Below are 26,813 nucleotides of genomic sequence, written 5' to 3'. Positions count from 1 at the left end.
CAGTAGAGTAAGCCTTTAGAATATAATATATGCTTTATTTGACCTTTGTGATTTGCGTTTCCCAACATCCCCATAGAAGCACGGGCCTCATTGAAGATAGCCTTGGTTAATTGCCTTGCTCAAGGGCGTAATGGCAGGAGATGTTACATGGGATTAGAGTGTCCTTTAATGTCACCTAGCCTGGGTGTTGAACCAGCAACCTTCCAGCTGCTGGTTTACCTCTCTAACCTCTAGGCTATTCCCAGTGATTGAATTTAGTGAGTGAAGTTGCAGATTGAGCAAATGTATGGTTTTAGGTAAGGAAATCAGACCACACCACACAAATCCTAACCCAATGCATTATTCATTACTTCTATATCAACAAACAAAGGAAAACATATCACTATTGTTAGTGAAGTGAGCCACTACATTCAGCATTTTTTTCATCCAGTTTTAAAGCATAAATGATGCATCATCAGAATGACAGATGGAGAGATTGTTTCTAAACATTTGACTTGTAGCTGCAATGAGCCAAACTGTCTTGCTGCTCCCACACTGAGCTTTAATGCGATTTGTTTGTTGGCAACATTGACATATCAAGTGAAAAATCAACATAATCCTCCATGATGTTTTGGAGTTTACAGTCACTATATTGATACCATTAAGACAGTGGTGCATCACTCTTCCTGATTTGATCATCGTTGCTCATGGCATGAGACATTAGGATGAGATCCCTCCCCCACAACCCTATGAGTTGTTGACATTAGAGAATGTCATAGGCTCCATTGTGCACTTGTACTTCATACAAGCCTATGTATGTATGTGACTAATACTTAGGTTGATTGCTAAATCATCATCTGTTTGGCTTTCCAGTTCTGTTTCCCACTTTCCCTTGTTTCATTATCTTATTGTCTGGTTGCTTTCACTTTGTTGTGTCTTCATAATTTGACTATTTTTGCTTTTGCATTATGGTGATATTGTAGGTCTGTTCAAGTACAGTTTTATAACAAAAATATGTCTTCCTTGTCTCTCTCTCTGGTGTTTTAGGCTTGCCCTCACACGACATCCCTCACCGCCACATGGAGGCGATAGGGGTTATATTTTCCAAAACTAACGCTCCTAAAAATATATTTTGGTATATACTATTGCTGTAGCCTACTGTTTCAGTTGTCAGTGTAATTTTAGATACTGTCTTAAAAGAGTGTTCGTGAAATCATCCCTTGAGTTAACAGCACTTTTGGCGCTATCTGTTTCCCCGCAGGCGCTTGGTGCTGAAGAACAGCGTCCTCGCGGAGTTAATGTCTCTGGATGCATGTTCAATGAGGGAGCGCGCGCGGGCTCTGGAACTGAGCTCTTGCTGCGAGAGCTCCTCGTCGATTGCTGTAGTCTTCAAAGCCACTCCAGCACAACGCACATCATATGTGGAGCTTTTCCAATGCAATATGAGTGATTTATCTCATAAGGGGTGAGACAGCGCTGTGGAAGGTGTACAACAGGGGAGGACAGAGAGCCGTTTTGCAACCCTTTGGTTGTGATGAGTCCAGGATTCCCGGAAAATTGAAGTATTTTTGGCCATCTAAAGTAGAGCGAATCTTCAGAATTTCGTCGGACTAGGGGAAGAACACCCGAAGTAACTCAAACGAGTTCATTTTCTGTCGACTAATGATGGCTGTCGAATATCCTTGAAATTAAATAGCGTGTGCTATCCGTCCTCACAGTTTTTTTATTTGACTGAAGTAAAAAAAAATAATGGTTCCGCAGTTTTTCCTGCTTTGTCTTGTGCTCTGACAATTTCATTTCAAACGTTGTGAGCTGACTTGAACCGGAGAGACCGTGCTTTATGCTGTAACACATTTAGAAAACAAACTCAAACATACTCAAACGAGTGGATATACTTTATTGAAACCAGCTTCAATTGATCATCTGATTCTGTTGCAGGGATTATCAAAATCAGGTGAGTGGCAACCTGAACCTGGCAACCTAATAATACAAAATGTTCAACTGTGTGTGTGCGCGCCTGTGCGCACGTAATGCTTTATAAGTTATGAGAATCAGAAAACAGACCATGGAAGTAAAGTGATGGTTTATGCACGTCCTGTTAGATTCTTTATTTGAAAACCTTGTATTGCATTGCGCTGTTAATTTGTTACAGGGGTCCCAACAGAGAGATGTTGATTGTTTCATTTAAGCACCAGCGCATCCTGGTTTGTGTGACCGTGGTGGTGTGATGCAGGCAGAGGCTGAATGAGGCAGTGGGTTTAATTATTGTGGTCGTTTAATGGTAGAGCGCACATCACTGGTGTCACCCAGAGATACGGGCTACCGGTAAAGCAGGCTGTCTGGCCACATTGATTTATACAATAAAGTAACTCCATAGATCAGGTTCCGGACTGAAGATCGACTGCAGCCAGACTTTAACTGTCACTTTCAGCGCCACTGCCCATCCATTTACCTCTGCTGGAAAGTGGGGAGAGAGAACATAAGAAACGGATCAACCGCAAAAAGATGACCAATAGATGCGGGAATGTTCACCTTGTAAGGAAATATGTATGCACACCTGAAGGTGTGTTGGACAACTTTATCTGCCAAAAATGTAGAGAACCGACTGCATTCCTGTCATCTGGTGACATGATTATCACATCTGTCATATGGTATTGCTGCTAGATTTAAGAGGCACTCATAGTGGGCCTGTATTCAGTGGATATTGTAGGCTAATGAAGGGATTTGCCTGACCTCAAACCAAACAATACAATCATGACATGAGAAAAGTGTAGGGAGGTAGATGTTTAATTTCCCCCTACACAAAACTTGCAATGTTTAAATCTTTACGTTAGAAAAAAAAGTTGATGTAAATTGGCCCCTATACACACAGTCTACAACATTGCACCTTATTGCACCTTATTGCACCTTAAGAAAGAGCTACTCTAACAAAGGCTGAAGGACTCACCTGCACTATTGCTTCTACAGGAACATATAGTAGGTAATAAGGTGCAATGTTAGGGTGTTATTACCTACCATATGCAGAAGCAATAGTGCAGGTGAGTCCTTCAGCCTCTGTTAGAGTAGCTCTTTCTTCACAATGCATTCCTTTGGAAGGACAATTTGCTCCATAACTGACCCAGTACTAGACCTGCTGCCTGAATTCTTCCACCTCTTTTACATTGCTACAGTGATTGCCTTGGAGAAGAGCTTTTCCAAGCAATTATAATATCCCCCCTGTCCTTCTAGTTGTTCATGTAGGTGTCAGGTCACATGACCTGTAAGGAGGGCCAGACAAGGGCCTGGCGAATGCAGACCAATAGTAAATAAACCAATAGTTATCTGTTGTCATTTGATGAGTATGTCTAATACAATGAAAAAACTGATATTCATTCCTGAATTTCTATTTGCCTTGTATGCATAAGCGAGGTCATGCAAGGTTAAGCATATGTTCTGCCTCTGTGTGGTAATTACAGCCTTACTGCCACGTTATTCTTTGAACTGAGGGTATGTATCATGGAAGATAAACACACATTGGTGCTCATGGAGCGAGGCCAACATTAATACTTCCACAGGGCACGATGAGCAAGTTCCATTCTGCATTTCAGAAAGGTTATCTGAAGAAGACCATTTTTAACAGTTGATTTTTTTCTGCTCTGGGGGTGTTAGGTCATTTTACTTCCGTTTAAGTACAAGCGGTTATTTTGAAGGCCAAAGACAATAAGTAGAGTTGACATGAGCCGGGCAATGATGTTCGCATCTTTGTTGAACTTCTCGCCCTTTTAGCTTTTAGCTTTTAGCTGTTCATGTGATATAGTTCAAGTAAAACTGGATCTATCAAGAATTTTAGCTCATCTCATCCAATTACCATGGCATGACATGGACCTACTAGCCATCCCTATAGATTCAACAGAAAGATACAAGACAGGAGAAGAATAAGTAATGCATAGAGGAGTAATGCATACTGCATACAGGAGTAATGCATACTTCATACAGGAGTAATGCATACAGGAGTAATGCACACTTCATACAGGAGTAATGCATACAGGAGTAATACATAGAGGAGTAATGCATGCAGGAGTAATGCATAGAGCATACATGAGTAATGCATACAGGAGTAATACATAGAGGAGTAATGCATGCAGGAGTAATGCATAGAGCATACATGAGTAATGCATACAGGAGTAATGCATCAGAGCATACATGAGTAATGCATACTTTATACAGGAGTAATGCATACAGGAGTAATGCATAATCCATACAGGAGTAATGCATACAGCATACATAAGTAAAGCATACAGGAGTAATGCATAGAGCATACATGAGTAATGCATACTTTATACAGGAGTAATGCATACAGGAGTAATGCATAATCCATACAGGAGTAATGCATACAGCATACATAAGTAAAGCATACAGGAGTAATGCATACAGCATACAGGAGTAATGCATACAGGAGTAATGCATACATCATACAGGAGTAATGTATACTTTATACAGGAGAAAAGTATACAGGAGTAATACATAATTCATACAGGAGTAATGCATACATCATACATGGGTAATGCATACAGGAGTAATGCATACAGCATACATGAGTAATGCATACAGAATACATGAGTAATGCATACATCATACAGGAGTAATGTATAATTGATACAGGAGTAATGCATACAGGCGTAATGCATACATCATACATGGGTAATGCATACAGGAGTAATGCATACATCATACATGAGTAATGCATACAGGAGTAATGCATACATCATACAGGAGTGATGCATACTTTATACAGGAGTAATGTATACATGAGTAATGCATACAGGAGTAATGCATAATTCATACAGGAGTAATGCATTGAGGAGTAATGCATTGAGGAGTAATGCATTCAGGAGTAATGAATACAGGAGTAATGCATATAGAAGCCTATAATGCCAAGGTACTGTATATGAAGACATAGCCATTGAGTTCGTGTTGAACCAAACTGTAGAAGTTAACCTCTGTGTCCTCAGGAGAGCAGTCCAGCACCCTGTACTGTTATGGTGGCTCCTAGTCCCTCCAACAATATCAAGCAAAACTGTGTCTAAATGAAAACAGATGGAGGCACAAATCCCCAAGTGGTAGCAGGCTCACCTTAGCTGTGACCATTTATCACCGTCAACCTGTTCATCATAAAGACTTTACTATTAAAGGGAGGGGAGCGCCCAGGCCCGGGCAAGATCACGGCTGAAATTCTAATTTATGATGTTCAATGGAGCTCTTTGGGTTTTATTGTTGACATCTATAACCACAAGGTTGAAATTAGTTTCCGCCAGATGCTTTTTGTGGGGTGTCAATGGGCAGCCGGCCCCTGTAGCGTGCCGGCACAGAGCAGCAGCCCACTACCAATTCTACCACCTCTACCACTTCTACCACCTCTACCACCTATACCACTTCTACCACCTCTACCACCGAACCCCACCTCTACCAACTCTACCACCTAACCCCACTTCTACCACTTCTACCACCTCTACCACCTAACCCCACCTCTACCGCCTAACCCCACCTCTACTACCTATACCACTTCTACCACCTATACCACTTCTACCACCTCTACCACCTAACCCCACTTCTACCACCAAACCCCACCTCTACCGCCTAACCCCACCGCCTACTGCCTAACCCCACCTCTACCACCTAACCCCACCTCTACCAGCTAACCCCACCTCTACCACCTCTACCACCTAACCCCACTTCTACCAACTCTACCACCTCTACCACCTAACCCCACTTCTACCACTTCTACCACCTCTCCCACCTAACCCCACCTCTACCGCCTAACCCCACCTCTACCACCTAACTCCATCTCTACCACCTCTACCACCTAACCCCACCTCTACCACCTAACACCAACCTCTACCACCTCTGCCACCTAACACCACCTCTACCACCTCTACCACCTAACCCCACCTCTACCACCTCTACCACCTAACCCCACCTCTACCACCTAACCCCACCTCTACCACCTAACCCCACCTCTACCACCTCTACCAACTCTACCACCTAACCCCACCTCTACCACCTCTACCAGCTAACCCCACCTCTACCACCTCTACCACCTAACCCCACCTCTACCACCTCTACCAACTCTACCACCTAACCCACCTCGACCACTTAACCCCACCCCGACCACCTCTTCCACCTCTACAACCTAACACCACCTCTACCATCTCTACCACCTCTACCACCTAACCCCACCTCTACCACCTCTACCACCTAACTCCAACTCTACCACCTCTACCAACTCTACCACCTAACCTCACCTCTACCATCTCTACAATCTCTACCACCTAACCCCACCTCTACCACCTCTACCAAATCTACAACCTCTACCACCTGTACCACCTCTACCACCTAACCCCACCTCTACCACCTCTACCAAATCTACAACCTCTACCACCTAATCCCACCTCTACCATCTCTACCACCGAACCCCAACGTTACCACCTCTACAACCTAACCCCACCGCTACCACCTCTACCATCTCTACCACCTAACCCCACCTCTACCATCTCTACAACTTCTACCACCTAACCACACCGTTACCACATCTACCATCTCTACCACCTCTACCACCTCTACCAATTAACCCCACCTCTACCACCTAACCCCACCTCTACCACCTAACCCCACCTCTACCATCTCTACAACCTCTACCACCTCTACCACCTAACTCCACCTCTACCACCTAACTACACGTCTACCGCCTAACCCCACCTCTACCACCTAACCCCACCTCTACCACCTCTACCACCTAACCCCACCTCTACCGCCTCTACCACCTAACTCCACCTCTACCACCTCTACCACTTCTACCACCTCTACCACCTAACCCCACCTCTGCCACCTAACACCATCTCTACCACCTCTGCCACCTAACACCACCTCTACCACCACTACCACCTAACCCCACCTCTACCACAGCTACCACCTCTACCACCTAACCCCACCTCAACCACCTCTACCACCTAACCCCACCTCTACCACCTCTACCACTTAACCCCACCTCTACCACCTAACCCCACCTTTACCAACTCTACCACCTCTACCACCTAACCCCACCTCTACCATCTCTAAAACCTCTACCACCTCTACCACCTAATCCCACCTCTACCACCTCTACCACCTAACCCCACCTATATCACCTAACCCCACCTTTACCACCTAACCGCACCTCTACCACCTAACCTCACCTCTACCACCTAACCCCACCTCTACCACCTAACCCCACCTTTACCACCTAACACCACTTCTACCACCTCTACCACCTAACCACAGCTCTACCACCTCTACCACCTCTACCACCTAACCCCACCTCTACCACCTCTACCACTTAACCCCACCTCTACCACCTAACCCCACCTTTACCATCTCTACAACCTCTACCACCTCTACCACCTAACCCCACCTTTACCAACTCTACCACCTCTACCACCTAACCCCACCTCTACCATCTCTACAACCTCTACCACCTCTACCACCTAATCCCACCTCTACCACCTCTACCAACTAACCCCACCTATATCACATAACCCCACCTTTACCACCTAACCGCACCTCTACCACCTAACCTCACCTCTACCACCTAACCCCACCTCTACCACCTAACCCCACCTTTACCACCTAACACCACTTCTACCACCTCTACCACCTAACCACAGCTCTACCACCTCTACCACCTCTACCACCTCTACCACCTAACCCCACCTCTACCACCTCTACCACCTAACTCCAACTCTACCACCTAACCCCACCTCTACCATCTCTACAACCTCTACCACCTAACCCCACCTCTACCACCTCTAACAACTCTACCACCTAACCCCACCTGTACCACCTGTACCACCTAACCCCACCTCTACCACCTCTACTAACTCTACAACCTCTACCACCTAATCCCACCTCTACAATCTCTACCACCTAACCCCACGCTACCACCTCTACCACCTAACCCCACCTCTACCACAGCTACCACCTCTACCACCTAACCCCACCTCAACCACCTCTACCACCTAACCCCACCTCTACCACCTCTACCACTTAACCCCATCTCTACCACCTAACCCCACCTTTACCAACTCTACCACCTCTACCACCTAACCCCACCTCTACCATCTCTACAACCTCTACCACCTCTACCACCTAATCCCACCTCTACCACCTCTACCACCTAACCCCACCTATATCACCTAACCCCACCTTTACCACCTAACCGCACCTCTACCACCTAACCTCACCTCTACCACCTAACCCCACCTCTACCACCTAACCCCACCTTTACCACCTAACACCACTTCTACCACCTCTACCATCTAACCACAGCTCTACCACCTCTACCACCTCTACCACCTAACCCCACCTCTACCACCTCTACCACTTAACCCCACCTCTACCACCTAACCCCACCTTTACCAACTCTACCACCTCTACCACCTAACCCCACCTCTACCATCTCTACAACCTCTACCACCTCTACCACCTAATCCCACCTCTACCACCTCTACCACCTAACCCCACATATATATCACCTAACCCCACCTTTACCACCTAACCGCACCTCTACCACCTAACCTCACCTCTACCACCTAACCCCACCTCTACCACCTAACCCCACCTTTACCACCTAACACCACTTCTACCACCTCTACCACCTAACCACAGCTCTACCACCTCTACCACCTCTACCACCTCTACCACCTAACCCCACCTCTACCACCTCTACCACCTAACTCCAACTCTACCAACTCTACCACCTAACCCCACCTCTACCATCTCTACAACCTCTACCACCTAACCCCACCTCTACCACCTCTAACAACTCTACCACCTAACCCCACCTGTACCACCTGTACCACCTAACCCCACCTCTACCACCTCTACTAACTCTACAACCTCTACCACCTAATCCCACCTCTACAATCTCTACCACCTAACCCCACGCTACCACCTCTACCACCTAACCCCACTGCTACCACTGCTACCAACTCTACCACCTCTACCATCTCTACCACCTCTACCACCTAACCCCACCGCTACCACCCCTACCACCACTACCACCTAACCCCACCTCTACCATCTCTACAACCTCTACCACCTCTACCAACTAACCCCACCGCTACCACCTCTACCATCTCTACTACCTCTACCAACTCTACCACCTAACCCCACCTCTACCACCTCTACCACCTCTACCACCTAACCCCACCCTCTACCACCTCTACCACCTAACCCCACCTCTACCACCTAACCCCACCTCTACCATCTCTTCCACCTCTTCCACGTAACCCCACCTCTACCACCTAACCCCACCTCTACCACCTCTACCACCTAACACCACTTCTACCACCTCTACCACCTAACCACAGCTCTACCACCTCTACCACCTCTACCACCTCTACCACCTAACCCCACCTCTACCACCTCTACCACCTAACTCCAACTCTACCACCTAACCCCACCTCTACCATCTCTACAACCTCTACCACCTAACCCCACCTCTACCACCTCTAACAACTCTACCACCTAACCCCACCTGTACCACCTGTACCACCTAACCCCACCTCTACCACCTCTACAACCTCTACCACCTAACCGCACCTCTACCACCTAACCTCACCTCTACCACCTAACCCCACCTCTACCACCTAACCCCACCTTTACCACCTAACACCACTTCTACCACCTCTACCACCTAACCACAGCTCTACCACCTCTACCACCTCTACCACCTCTACCACCTAACCCCACCTCTACCACCTCTACCACCTAACTCCAACTCTACCACCTAACCCCACCTCTACCATCTCTACAACCTCTACCACCTAACCCCACCTCTACCACCTCTAACAACTCTACCACCTAACCCCACCTGTACCACCTGTACCACCTAACCCCACCTCTACCACCTCTACTAACTCTACAACCTCTACCACCTAATCCCACCTCTACAATCTCTACCACCTAACCCCACGCTACCACCTCTACCACCTAACCCCACCTCTACCACAGCTACCACCTCTACCACCTAACCCCCACCTCAACCACCTCTACCACCTAACCCCACCTCTACCACCTCTACCACTTAACCCCATCTCTACCACCTAACCCCACCTTTACCAACTCTACCACCTCTACCACCTAACCCCACCTCTACCATCTCTACAACCTCTACCACCTCTACCACCTAATCCCACCTCTACCACCTCTACCACCTAACCCCACCTATATCACCTAACCCCACCTTTACCACCTAACCGCACCTCTACCACCTAACCTCACCTCTACCACCTAACCCCACCTCTACCACCTAACCCCACCTTTACCACCTAACACCACTTCTACCACCTCTACCATCTAACCACAGCTCTACCACCTCTACCACCTCTACCACCTAACCCCACCTCTACCACCTCTACCACTTAACCCCACCTCTACCACCTAACCCCACCTTTACCAACTCTACCACCTCTACCACCTAACCCCACCTCTACCATCTCTACAACCTCTACCACCTCTACCACCTAATCCCACCTCTACCACCTCTACCACCTAACCCCACATATATATCACCTAACCCCACCTTTACCACCTAACCGCACCTCTACCACCTAACCTCACCTCTACCACCTAACCCCACCTCTACCACCTAACCCCACCTTTACCACCTAACACCACTTCTACCACCTCTACCACCTAACCACAGCTCTACCACCTCTACCACCTCTACCACCTCTACCACCTAACCCCACCTCTACCACCTCTACCACCCTAACTCCAACTCTACCAACTCTACCACCTAACCCCACCTCTACCATCTCTACAACCTCTACCACCTAACCCCACCTCTACCACCTCTAACAACTCTACCACCTAACCCCACCTGTACCACCTGTACCACCTAACCCCACCTCTACCACCTCTACTAACTCTACAACCTCTACCACCTAATCCCACCTCTACAATCTCTACCACCTAACCCCACGCTACCACCTCTACCACCTAACCCCACTGCTACCACTGCTACCAACTCTACCACCTCTACCATCTCTACCACCTCTACCACCTAACCCCACCGCTACCACCCCTACCACCACTACCACCTAACCCCACCTCTACCATCTCTACAACCTCTACCACCTCTACCAACTAACCCCACCGCTACCACCTCTACCATCTCTACTACCTCTACCAACTCTACCACCTAACCCCACCTCTACCACCTCTACCACCTCTACCACCTAACCCCACCTCTACCACCTCTACCACCTAACCCCACCTCTACCACCTAACCCCACCTCTACCATCTCTTCCACCTCTTCCACGTAACCCCACCTCTACCACCTAACCCCACCTCTACCACCTCTACCACCTAACTCCAACTCTACCACCTCTACCAACTCTACCACCTAACCCCACCTCTACCATCTCTACAACCTCTACCACCAAAGCCCACCTCTACCACCTCTAACAACTCTACCACCTAACCCCACCTGTACCACCTGTACCACCTAACCCCACCTCTACCACCTCTACCACCTAACCCCACCTCTACCACCTCTACCAACTCTACAACCTCTACCACCTAATCCCACCTCTACAATCTCTACCACCTAACCCCACCGCTACCACCTCTACCACCTAACCCCACTGCTACCACTGCTACCACCTCTACCACCTCTACTATCTCTACCACCTCTACCACCTAACCCCACCGCTACCACCTCTACCACCACTACCACCTAACCCCACCTCTACCATCTCTACAACCTCTACGACCTCTACCAACTAACCCCACCGCTACTACCTCTACCATCTCTACCACCTCTACCAACTCTACCACCTAACCCCACCTCTACCACCTCTACCACCTCTACCACCTAACCCCACCTCTACCACCTCTACCACCTAACCCCACCTCTACCACCTAACCCCACCTCTACCATCTCTACAACCTCTACCACCTCTACCACCGAACTCCACCTCTTCCACGTAACTCCACCTCTACCACCTAACTCCACCACCTAACTCCACCTCTACCACCTCTACCACCTAACTACACCTCTACCATCTCTACCATCTCTACCACCTAACCCCACCTCTACCACCGAACCCCACCTCTTCCACCTAACCCCACCCCTACCACCTAACCCCACCTCTACAACCTAACCCCACCTTTACAACCTAACTCCACCTCTACCACTTCTACCACCTAACTCCACCTCTACCACCTAACCCCACCTCTACCACCTAACCCCACCTCTACCACCTCTAACAACTCTACCACCTAACCCCACCTGTACCACCTGTACCACCTAACCCCACCTCTACCACCTCTACTAACTCTACAACCTCTACAACCTAATCCCACCTCTACATACTCTACCACCTAACCCCACCGCTACCACCTCTACCACCACTACCACCTAACCCCACCTCTACCATCTCTACAACCTCTACCACCTCTGCCAACTAACCCCACCGCTACCACCTCTACCATCTCTACCACCTCTACCAACTCTACCACCTAACCCCACCTCTACCACCTCTACCACCTCTACCACCTAACCCCACCTCTACCACCTCTACCACCTAACCCCACCTCTACCACCTAACCCCACCTCTACCATCTCTTCCACCTCTTCCACGTAACCCCACCTCTACCACCTAACCCCACCTCTACCACCTTTACCACCTAACTCCAACTCTACCACCTCTACCAACTCTACCACCTAACCCCACCTCTACCATCTCTACAACCTCTACCACCAAACCCCACCTCTACCACCTCTAACAACTCTACAACCTCTACCACCTAATCCCACCTCTACAATCTCTACCACCTAACCCCACCGCTACCACCTCTACCACCTAACCCCACTGCTACCAATGCTACCACCTCTACCACCTCTACCATCTCTACCACCTCTACCACCTCTACCACCTCTACCACCTAACCCCACCGCTACCACCTCTACCACCACTACCACCTAACCCCACCTCTACCATCTCTACAACCTCTACCACCTCTACCAACTAACCCCACCGCTACTACCTCTACCATCTCTACCACCTCTACCAACTCTACCACCTAACCCCACCTCTATCACCTCTACCACCTAACCCCACCTCTACCACCTAACCCCACCTCTACCATCTCTACAACCTCTACCACCTCTACCACCGAACTCCACCTCTTCCACGTAACTCCACCTCTACCACCTAACTTCACCACCTAACTCCACCTCTACCACCTCTACCACCTAACTACACCTCTACCATCTCTACCATCTCTACCACCTAACCCCACCTCTACCATCGAACCCCACCTCTTCCACCTAACCCCACCCCTACCACCTAACCCCACCTCTACAACCTAACCCCACCTTTACAACCTAACTCCACCTCTACCTTCTCTACCACCTAACTCCACCTCTACCACCTAACCCCACCTCTACCACCTAACCCCACCTCTACAACCTAACCCCACCTTTACCACCTAACTCCACCTCTACCACCTCTACCACCTAACTCCACCTCTACCACCTAACTCCACCTCTACCACCTCTACCACATAACTCCACCTCTACCATCTCTACCATCTCTACCACCTAACCCCACCTCTACCACCTCTACGACCTCTACCAACTTACCCCACCACTACCAACTCTACCATCTCTACCACCTCTACCACCTAACCCCACCTCTATCACCTCTACCACTTCTACCACCTAACCCCACCTCTACCACCTAACCCCACCTCTACCATCTCTACAACCTCGACCACTTAACCCCACCTCTACCACCTCTGCCACCTAACCCCACAACTACCACCTCTACCACCACTACCACCTAACCCCACCTCTACCATCTCTACAACCTCTACCACCTCTACCAACTAACCCCACCGCTACCACCTCTACCATCTCTACCACCTCTACCAACTCTACCACCTAACCCCACCTCTACCACCTCTACCACCTCTACCACCTAACCCCACCTCTACCACCTCTACCACCTAAACCCACCTCTACCACCTAACCCCACCTCTACCATCTCTTCCACCTCTTCCACGTAACCCCACCTCTACCACCTAACCCCACCTCTACCACCTCTACCACCTAACTCCAACTCTACCACCTCTACCAACTCTACCACCTAACCCCACCTCTACCATCTCTACAACCTCTACCACCTAACCCCACCTGTACCACCTGTACCACCTAACCCCACCTCTACCACCTCTACCACCTCTACCAACTGTACAACCTCTACCACCTAATCCCACCTCTACAATCTCTACCACCTAACCCCACCGCTACCACCTCTACCACCTAACCCCACTGCTACCACTGCTACCACCTCTACCACCTAACCCCACCTTTACCATCATTACCACCGCTACCACTTCTACCACCTAACCCCGCCTCTACCACCTAACCCCACCTCTACCACCTAACCCCACCTCTACCACCTCTAACACCTCTACCACCTAACCCCACCTCTACCACCTCTACCACCTAACCCCATCTCTACCACCTCTACCACCTAACTCCACCTCTACCATCTCTACCATCTCTACCACCTAACCCCACCTCTACAACCTCTACAACCTCTCCCACCTTACCCCACCTCTACCACCTCTACCAACTCTACCAACTCTACCATCTCTACCACCTCTACCACCTCTACCACCTCTACCACCTAACCCCACCTCTACCACTTCTTCCACCTAACCCCACTTCTACCACCTAACCCCACCTCTACCACCTAACCCCGCCTTTACCACCTCTACCACCTCTTCTACCACCTCTACCACCTAACCCCACCTCTACCACCTAATCGCACCTCTACCATCTCTACAACCTCGACCACTTAACCCCACCTCTACCACCTCTGCCACCTAACCCCACATCTACCACCTCTACCACCTCTACCACCTAACTCCACCTCTACCATCTCTACCATCTCTACTACCTAACCCCACCTCTACAACCTCTACAACCTCTACCACCTTACCCCACCTCTACCAACTCTACCAACACTACCATCTCTACCACCTCTACCACCTCTACCACCTAACCCCACCTCTACCACCTCTACCACTTCTTTCCCCTAACCCCACCTCTACCATCTAACCCCACCTCTACCACCTAACCCAGCCTTTACCACCTCTACCACCTCTTCTACCGAACCCCACCTCTACCACCTAACCCCACCTCGACCACTTAACCCCTCCTCTGCCACCTCTACCACCTAACCCCACCTCAACCACCTAATCGCACCTCTACCATCTCTACAACCTCGGCCACTTAACCCCACCTCTACCACCTCTGCCACCTAACCCCACATCTACCACCTCTACCAACTCTACCACCTAACCCCACCTCTACCATCTCTACAACCTCTACCACCTAACCCCACCTCTACCACTTTTACCACCTAACCCCACCTCTGCCACCTAACCCCACCTCTACCATCTCTACAACCTCTACCACCTAACCCCACCTGTACCACCTTTACCACCTAACCCCACCTCTACCACCTAACCCCACCTCTACCATCTCTACAACCTCTACCATCTAACCCCACCTCTACCACCTCTACCAGCTAACCCCACCTCTACCACCTCTACCACCAGTACCACCCAACCCCACCTCTACCACCTAACCCCATCTCTACCACCGCTATCACCTCTACCACCGCTACCACCTCTACCACCTCTACCACCTAACCCCACCTCTACCATCTCTACCACCTCTACCACCTAACCCCACCTCTACAACCTAACCCCACCTTTACCACCTAACTCCACCTCTACCACCTAACTCCACCACTACCACCTCTACCACCTAACTCCACCTCTACCACCTCTACCACCTAACTCCACCTCTACCATCTCTACCATCTCTACCATCTCTACCACCTAACCCCACCTCTACAACCTCTACAACCTCTACCACCTTACCCCACCTCTACCAACTCTACCAACTCTACCATCTCTACCAGCTCTACCACCTCTACCACCTAACCCCACCTCTACCACCTCTACCACTTCTTTCCCCTAACCCCACCTCTACCATCTAACCCCACCTCTACCACCTAACCCCGCCTTTACCACCTCTACCACCTCTTCTACCGAACCCCACCTCTACCACCTAACCCCACCTCGACCACTTAACCCCTCCTCTGCCACCTCTACCACCTAACCCCACCTCAACCACCTAATCGCACCTCTACCATCTCTACAACCTCGACCACTTAACCCCACCTCTACCACCTCTACCAACTCTACCAACTCTACCATCTCTACCACCTCTACCACCTCTACCACCTCTACCACCTAACCCCACCTCTACCACTTCTTCCACCTAACCCCACCTCTACCACCTAACCCCACCTCTACCACCTAACCCCGCCTTTACCACCTCTACCACCTCTTCTACCACCTCTACCACCTAACCCCACCTCTACCACCTAATCGCACCTCTACCATCTCTACAACCTCGACCACTTAACCCCACCTCTACCACCTCTGCCACCTAACCCCACATCTACCACCTCTACCACCTCTACCACCTAACTCCACCTCTACCATCTCTACCATCTCTACTACCTAACCCCACCTCTACAACCTCTACAACCTCTACCACCTTACCCCACCTCTACCAACTCTACCAACACTACCATCTCTACCACCTCTACCACCTCTACCACCCTAACCCCACCTCTACCACCTCTACCACTTCTTTCCCCTAACCCCACCTCTACCATCTAACCCCACCTCTACCACCTAACCCAGCCTTTTACCACCTCTACCACCTCTTCTACCGAACCCCACCTCTACCACCTAACCCCACCCTCGACCACTTAACCCCTCCTCTGCCACCTCTACCACCTAACCCCACCTCAACCACCTAATCGCACCTCTACCATCTCTACAACCTCGGCCACTTAACCCCCACCTCTACCACCTCTGCCACCTAACCCCACATCTACCACCTCTACCAACTCTACCACCTAACCCCACCTCTACCATCTCTACAACCTCTACCACCTAACCCCACCTCTACCACCTTTTACCACCTAACCCCACCTCTGCCACCTAACCCCACCTCTACCATCTCTACAACCTCTACCACCTAACCCCACCTGTACCACCTTTACCACCTAACCCCACCTCTACCACCTAACCCCACCTCTACCATCTCTACAACCTCTACCATCTAACCCCACCTCTACCACCTCTACCAGCTAACCCCACCTCTACCACCTCTACCACCAGTACCACCCAACCCCACCTCTACCACCTAACCCCATCTCTACCACCGCTATCACCTCGACCACTGCTACCACCTCTACCACCTCTACCACCTAACCCCACCTCTACCATCTCTACCACCTCTACCACCTAACCCCACCTCTACAACCTAACCCCACCTTTACCACCTAACTCCACCTCTACCACCTAACTCCACCACTACCACCTCTACCACCTAACTCCACCTCTACCACCTCTACCACCTAACTCCACCTCTACCATCTCTACCATCTCTACCATCTCTACCACCTAACCCCACCTCTACAACCTCTACAACCTCTACCACCTTACCCCACCTCTACCAACTCTACCAACTCTACCATCTCTACCAGCTCTACCACCTCTACCACCTAACCCCACCTCTACCACCTCTACCACTTCTTTCCCCTAACCCCACCTCTACCATCTAACCCCACCTCTACCACCTAACCCCGCCTTTACCACCTCTACCACCTCTTCTACCGAACCCCACCTCTACCACCCTAACCCCACCTCGACCACTAACCCTCCTCGCCACCTCTACCACCTAACCCCACCTCAACCACCTAATCGCACCTCTACCATCTCTACAACCTCGACCACTTAACCCCACCTCTACCACCTCTGCCACCTAACCCCACATCTACCACCTCTACCAACTCTACCACCTAACCCCACCTCTACCATCTCTACAACCTCTGCCACCTAACCCCACCTCCACAACCTCTACAACCTCTGCCACCTAACCCCACCTTTACCAACTCTCACCAACCTCTACCACTCTACCACCTCTACCACCTCTACCACCTAACCCCACCTCTACCACCTCTACCACTCTCCTAACCCCAACCTCTACCACCTAACCCCACCTCTACCACCTAACCCAGCCATCTACCACCCTACCACCTCTTCTACCGAACCCCACCTCTACCACCTAACCCCACCTCGACCACTTAACCCCACCTCTGCCACCTCTACCACCTAACCCCACCTCTACCACCTAACTTCCGCACCTCTACCATCTCTACCACCTAACCCCACCTCTACAAACTCTACAACCTCTCCCACCTTACCCCACCTCTACCACCTCTACCAACTCCACCAACTCTACCACCTCTACCACCTCTACCACCTCTACCACCTCTACCACCTAACCCCACCTCTACCACTTCTTCCACCTAACCCCACCTCTACCACCTAACCCCACCTCTACCACCTAACCCCGCCTTTACCACCTCTACCACCTCTTCTACCACCTCTACCACCTAACCCCACCTCTACCACCTAATCGCACCTCTACCATCTCTACAACCTCGACCACTTTAACCCCACCTCTACCACCTCTGCCACCCTAACCCCACATCTACCACCTCTACCATCTCTACCACCTAACTCCACCTCTACCATCTCTACCATCTCTACTACCTAACCCCACCTCTACAACCTCTACAACCTCTACCACCTTACCCCACCTCTACCAACTCTACCAACTCTACCATCTCTACCACCTCTACCACCTAACCCCACCTCTACCACCTCTACCACTTCTTTCCCCCTAACCCCACCTCTACCACCTAACCCCACCTCTACCACCTAACCCAGCCTTTACCACCTCTACCACCTCTTCTACCGAACCCCACCTCTACCACCTAACCCCACCTCGACCACTTAACCCCTCCTCTGCCACCCCTCTACCACCTAACCCCACCTCAACCACCTAATCGCACCTCTACCATCTCTACAACCTCGACCACTTAACCCCACCTCTACCACCTCTGCCACCTAACCCCACATCTACCACCTCTACCAACTCTACCACCTAACCCCACCTCTACCAACTCTACAACCTCTACCACCTAACCCCACCTCTACCACCTTTTACCACCTAACCCCACCTCTGCCACCCTAACCCCACCTCTACCATCTCTACAACCTCTACCACCTAACCCCACCTGTACCACCTTTACCACCTAACCCCACCTCTACCACCTAACCCCACCTCTACCATCTCTACAACCTCTACCATCTAACCCCACCTCTACCACCTCTACCAGCTAACCCCACCTCTACCACCTCTACCACCAGTACCACCCAACCCCACCTCTACCACCTAACCCCACCTCTACCACCACTACCACCTAACCCCACCTCTACCACCTCTACCACCTAACCCCACCTCTACCAACTCTACCACCACTTCCACCTAACCCCACTTCTACCACCGCTACCAACTCTACCACCTAACCCCACCTCTACCACCTAACCCCACCTCTACCACCTATCACACTCACCACTGCTACCACCTCTTACCACCTCTACCACCCTAACCCCACCTCTACCATCTCTACCACCTCTACCACCTCTACCACCTAACCCCACCTCTACAACCTAACCCCACCTTTACCACCTAACTCCACCTCTACCACCTAACTCCACCACTACCACCTCTACCACCTAACTCCACCTCTACCACCTCTGCCACCTAACTCCACCTCTACCATCTCTACCATCTCTACCATCTCTACCACCTAACCCCACCTCTGCAACCTCTACAACCTCTACCACCTTACCCCACCTCTACCAACCTCTACCAACTCTACCATCTCACCAGCTCTACCACCTCTACCACCTAACCCCACCTCTACCACCTCTACCACTTCTTTCCCCTAACCCCCACCTCTACCATCTAACCCCACCTCTACCACCTAACCCCGCCTTTACCACCTCTACCACCTCTTCTACCGAACCCCACCTCTACCACCTAACCCCACCTCGACCACTTAACCCTCCTCTGCCACCTCTACCACCTAACCCCACCTCAACCACCTAATCGCACCTCTACCATCTCTACAACCTCGACCACTTTAACCCCACCTCTACCACCTCTGCTACCCTAACCCCACATCTACCACCTCTACCAACTCTACCACCTAACCCCACCTCTACCATCTCTACAACCTCTGCCACCTAACCCCACCTCCACCACCTTTACCACCTAACCCCACCTCTGCCACCTAACCCCACCTTTACCATCTCTACAACCTCTACCACCTAACCCCACCTTCTACCACCTTTTACCACCTAACCCCACCTCTACCACTTAACCCCACCTCTACCATCTCTACAACCTCTACCACCTAACCCCACCTCTACCACCTCTACCAGCTAACCCCACCTCTACCACCTCTACCACCAGTACCACCCAACCCCACCTCTACCACCTAACCCCACCTCTACCACCACTACCACCTAACCCCACCTCTACCACCTCTACCACCTAACCCCACTTCTACCACCGCTACCAACTCTACCACCTAACCCCACCTCTACCACCCTAACCCCATCTCTACCACCTAACCCCACCTCTACCACCTCTACCACCTAACCCCACCTCTACCACCTCTACCACCTAACCCCACCTCTACCATCTCTACCACCTCTACCACTCTAACCCCACCTCTACAACCTAACCCCACCTTACTACCTAACTCCACCTTTACCACCTAACTCCACCACTACCACTTCTACCACCTAACTCCACTCTACCACCTCTACCACCTAACTCCACCTCTACCATCTCTACCATCTCTACCATCTCTACCACCTAACCCCACCTCTACAACCTCTACAACCTCTACCACCTTACCCCACCTCTACCAACTCTACCAACTCTACCATCTCTACCAGCTCTACCACCTCTACCACCTAACCCCACCTCTACCACCTCTACCACTTCTTTCCCCTAACCCCACCTCTACCATCTAACCCCACCTCTACCACCTAACCCCGCCTTTACCACCTCTACCACCTCTTCTACCGAACCCCACCTCTACCACCTAACCCCACCTCGACCACTTAACCCCTCCTCTGCCAACTCTACCACCTAACCCCACCTCAACCACCTAATCGCACCTCTACCATCTCTACAACCTCGACCACTTAACCCCACCTCTACCACCTCTGCCACCTAACCCCACATCTACCACCTCTACCAACTCTACCACCTAACCCCACCTCTACCATCTCTACAACCTCTACCACCTAACCCCACCTCTACCATCTCTACAACCTCTACCACCTAACCCCACCTGTACCACCTGTACCACCTAACCCCACCTCTACCACCTCTACCACCTCTACCAACTGTACAACCTCTACCACCTAATCCCACCTCTACAATCTCTACCACCTAACCCCACCGCTACCACCTCTACCACCTAACCCCACTGCTACCACTGCTACCACCTCTACCACCTAACCCCACCTTTACCATCATTACCACCGCTACCACTTCTACCACCTAACCCCACCTCTACCACCTAACCCCACCTCTACCACCTAACCCCACCTCTACCACCTAACCCCACCTCTACCACCTCTAACACCTCTACCACCTAACCCCACCTCTACCACCTCTACCACCTAACCCCATCTCTACCACCTCTACCACCTAACCCCACCTCTACAACCTAACCCCACCTTTACCACCTAACTCCACCTCTACCACCTAACTCCACCACTACCACCTCTACCACTTAACCCCACCTCTACCACCTCTACCACCTAACCCCACCTCTACAACCTCTACAACCTCTCCCACCTTACCCCACCTCTACCACCTCTACCAACTCTACCAACTCTACCATCTCTACCACCTCTACCACCTCTACCACCTCTACCACCTAACCCCACCTCTACCACTTCTTCCACCTAACCCCACCTCTACCACCTAACCCCACCTCTACCACCTAACCCCCTCTACCATCTCTACAACCTCTACCACCTAACCCCACCTCTACCACCTAACCCCACCTCTACCACCTCTACCACCTAACATTTACATTTACATTTACATTTAAGTCATTTAGCAGACGCTCTTATCCAGAGCGACTTACAAATTGGTGCATTCACCTTATAGTATCCAGTGGAACAACCACTTTACAAAAGTGCATCTAAATCTTTTAAGGGGGGGGTTAGAAGGATTACTTTATCCTATCCCAGGTATTCCTTGAAGAGGTGGGGTTTCAGGTGTCTCCGGAAGGTGGTGATTGACTCCGCTGTCCTGGCGTCGTGAGGGAGCTTGTTCCACCATTGGGGTGCCAGAGCAGCGAACAGTTTTGACTGGGCTGAGCGGGAACTGTGCTTCCTCAGAGGTAGGGAGGCGAGCAGGCCAGAGGTGGATGAACGGAGTGCTCTTGTTTGGGTGTAGGGCCTGATCAGAGCCTGAAGGTACGGGGTGCCGTTCCCTCACAGCTCCGTAGGCAAGCACCATGGTCTTGTAGCGGATGCGAGCTTCGACTGGAAGCCAGTGGAGAGAGCGGAGGAGCGGGGTGACGTGAGAGAACTTGGGAAGGTTGAACACCAGACGGGCTGCGGCGTTCTGGATGAGTTGTAGGGGTTTAATGGCACAGGCAGGAGCCCAGCCAACAGCGAGTTGCAATAATCCAGACGGGAGATGACAAGTGCCTGGATTAGGACCTGCGCCGCTTCCTGTGTGAGGCAGGGTCGTACTCTGCCAATGTTGTAGAGCATGAACCTACAGGATCGGGTCACCGCCTTGATGTTGGTGGAGAACGACAGGGTGTTGTCCAGGGTCACGCCAAGGCTCTTAGCACTCTGGGAGGAGGACACAAGGAGTTGTCAACCGTGATGGCGAGATCATGGAACGGGCAGTCCTTCCCCGGGAGGAAGAGCAGCTCCGTCTTGCCGAGGTTCAGCTTGAGGTGGTGATCCGTCATCCACACTGATATGTCTGCCAGACATGCAGAGATGCGATTCGCCACCTGGTTGTCAGAAGGGGGAAAGGAGAAGATTAATTGTGTGTCATCTGCATACCACCTAACCCCACCTCTACCACCTTTACCACCTAACCCCACCTCTACCACCTCTACCACCTAACCCCACCTCTACCAACTCTACCACCTCTTCCACCTAACCCCACCTCTATCACCTCTACCACAACTTCCACCTAACCCCACCTCTACCACCGCTACCACCTCTACCACCTAACCCCACCTCTACCACCTAAACCCTCTACCACGCCATCACCGCTACCACCGCAAACACCTCTACCACCTAACCCCACCTTTACCATCATTGCCACCGCTACCACTTCTACCACCTAACCCCACCTCTACCACCAACCCCACCTCTACCACCCTAACACCTCTACCACCTAACCCCACCTCTACCACCTCTACCACCTAACCCCACCTCTACCATCTCTACCATCTCTACCATCTCTACCACCTAACCCCACCTCTACAACCTCTACAACCTCTACCATCTTACCCCACCTCTACCAACTCTACCAACTCTACCATCTCTACCAGCTCTACCACCTCTACCACCTAACCCCACCTCTACCACCTCTACCACTTCTTTCCCCTAACCCCACCTCTACCATCTAACCCCACCTCTACCACCTAACCCCGCCTTTACCACCTCTACCACCTCTTCTACCGAACCCCACCTCTACCACCTAACCCCACCTCGACCACTTAACCCCTCCTCTGCCACCTCTACCACCTAACCCCACCTCAACCACCTAATCGCACCTCTACCATCTCTACAACCTCGACCACTTAACCCCACCTCTACCACCTCTGCCACCTAACCCCACATCTACCACCTCTACCAACTCTACCACCAACCCCACCTCTACCATCTCTACAACCTCTGCCACCTAACCCCACCTCCACCACCTTACCACCTAACCCCACCCTGCCACCTCACCACCTTACCATCTGTCAACCCCTACCACCTAACCCACCTCTACCCCTCCTACCACCTAACCCCACCTCTACCACCTCTACCACCTAACCCACCTCTGCACCACTGCCACCACCCTACCACCTAACCCCACCTCTACCACCATACCACCACAACCCACCCTACCACCTAACCCCACCTCTACCACCAACCCCACCTCTACCACCTAACCCCACTCTACCACCTACCCCACCTCTACCACCCTACCACTCTCTACCACCTAACCCCACCCTCTACCACCTCTACCACCTAACCCCATCTCTACCACCTCTACCACCTAACCCCACTACAACCTAACCCCACCTTACTACCTAACTCCACCTCTACCACCTAACCCACCACTACCACCTCTACCACCTAACCCCACCTCTACCACCTCTACCACCTAACCCCACCTCTACAACCTCTACAACCTTCCCACCTTACCCCACCTCTACCACCTCTACCACCTCACCAACTTCTACCATCTCTACCACCTTTACCACCTCTACCACTTCTACCACCTAACCCCACCTCACCACTTCTCCACCTAACCCCACCTCTACCACCTAACCCCACCTCTACCACCTAACCCCCCACTACCACCTCTACAACCTCTACCACCTAACCCCACCTCTACCACCAACCCCACCTCTACCACCTCTACCACCCAACATTTACATTTACATTTACATTTACATTTAAGTCATTTAGCAGACGCTTATCCAGAGCGACTACAAATTGGTGCATTCACCTTATAGTATCCAGTGGAACAACCACTTACAAAAAGTGCATCTAAATCTTTAAGGGGGGGTTAGAAGGATTACTTTATCCCATCCCAGGTATTCCTTGAAGAGTGGGGTTTCAGGTGTCTCCGGAAGGTGGTGATTGACTCCGCTGTCCTGGCGTCGTGAGGGAGCTTGTTCCACCATTGGGGTGCCAGAGCAGCGAACAGTTTTGACTGGGCTGAGCGGGAACTGTGCTTCCTCAGAGGTAGGGAGGCGAGCAGGCCAGAGGTGGATGAACGGAGTGTTCTTGCTTGGGTGTAGGGCCTGATCAGAGCCTGAAGGTACGGGGGTGCCGCTTCCCCTCACAGCTCCGCGAGGCAAGCACCATGGCCTTGTAGCGGATGCGAGCTTCGACTGAAGCCAGTGGAGAGAGCGGAGGAGCGGGGTGACGTGGAGAGAACTTGGGAAGGTTGAACACCAGACGGCTGCGGCGTTCTGGATGAGTTGTAGGGGTTTAATGGCACAGGCAGGGAGCCCAGCCAACAGCGAGTTGCAATAATCCAGACGGAGATGACAAGTGCCTGGATTAGGACCTGCGCCGCTTCCTGTGTGAGGCAGGGTCGGACTCTGCGAATGTTGTAGAGCATGAACCTACAGGATCGGGTCACCGCCTTGATGTTGGTGGAGAACGACAGGGTGTTGTCCAGGGTCACGCCAAGGCTCTTAGCACTCTGGGAGGAGGACACAAGGGAGTTGTCAACCGTGATGGCGAGATCATGGAACGGGCAGTCCTTCCCCGGGAGGAAGAGCAGCTCCGTCTTGCCGAGGTTCAGCTTGAGGTGGTGATCCGTCATCCACACTGATATGTCTGCCAGACATGCAGAGATGCGATTCGCCACCTGGTTGTCAGAAGGGGGAAAGGAGAAGATTAATTGTGTGTCATCTGCATACCACCTAACCCCACCTCTACCACCTTTACCACCTAACCCCACCTCTACCACCTCTACCACCTAACCCCACCTCTACCAACTCTACCACCTCTTCCACCTAACCCCACCTCTATCACCTCTACCACAACTTCCACCTAACCCCACCTCTACCACCGCTACCACCTCTACCACCTAACCCCACCTCTACCACCTAAACCCCTCTACCATCGCTATCACCGCTACCACCGCAAACACCTCTACCACCTAACCCCACCTTTACCATCATTACCACCGCTACCACTTCTACCACCTAACCCCACCTCTACCACCTAACCCCACCTCTACCACCTCTAACACCTCTACCACCTAACCCCACCTCTACCACCTCTACCACCTAACCCCACCTCTACCATCTCTACCATCTCTACCATCTCTACCACCTAACCCCACCTCTACAACCTCTACAACCTCTACCATCTTACCCCACCTCTACCAACTCTACCAACTCTACCATCTCTACCAGCTCTACCACCTCTACCACCTAACCCCACCTCTACCACCTCTACCACTTCTTTCCCCTAACCCCACCTCTACCATCTAACCCCACCTCTACCACCTAACCCCGCCTTTTACCACCTCTACCACCTCTTCTACCGAACCCCACCTCTACCACCTAACCCCACCTCGACCACTTAACCCTCCTCTGCCACCTCTACCACCTAACCCCACCTCAACCACCTAATCGCACCTCTACCATCTCTACAACCTCGACCACTTAACCCCACCTCTACCACCTCTTGCCACCTAACCCACATCTACCACCTCTACCAACTCTACCACCTAACCCCACCTCTACCATCTCTACAACCTCTGCCACCTAACCCCACCTCCACCACCTTTTACCACCTCAACCCCACCTCTGCCACCTAACCCCACCCTTTACCATCTCTACAACCTCTACCACCTAACCCCACCTCTACCACCTTTACCACCTAACCCCACCTCTACCACCTAACCCCACCTCTACCATCTCTACAACCTCTACCACCTAACCCCACCTCTACCACCTCTACCAGCTAACCCCACCTCTACCACCTCTACCACCAGTACCAC

At 51.3% G+C, this 26,813-nt stretch overlaps 1 protein-coding gene across 1 annotated transcript in view; it reads left to right on the top strand.

Annotated features, from left to right (window-relative positions):
- Positions 1 to 1,287: 1,287 nt before the first annotated feature.
- LOC123744796 (X-linked interleukin-1 receptor accessory protein-like 2) overlaps positions 1,288 to 26,813 on the top strand; it is a 277,022-nt gene continuing 251,496 nt past the window's right edge. Inside the window, exon 1 of the mRNA XM_045724982.1 lies at positions 1,288 to 1,933. The gene's annotated coding sequence lies outside the window, so the exon portion shown is untranslated. The remainder of the gene's footprint in view (positions 1,934 to 26,813) is intronic.

The sequence above is a fragment of the Salmo salar genome, chromosome ssa09, assembly GCF_905237065.1.
Source record: "Salmo salar chromosome ssa09, Ssal_v3.1, whole genome shotgun sequence".
Lineage (NCBI taxonomy): Eukaryota > Metazoa > Chordata > Actinopteri > Salmoniformes > Salmonidae > Salmo > Salmo salar.
This window is presented reverse-complemented; position numbering and strand designations above follow the sequence as displayed.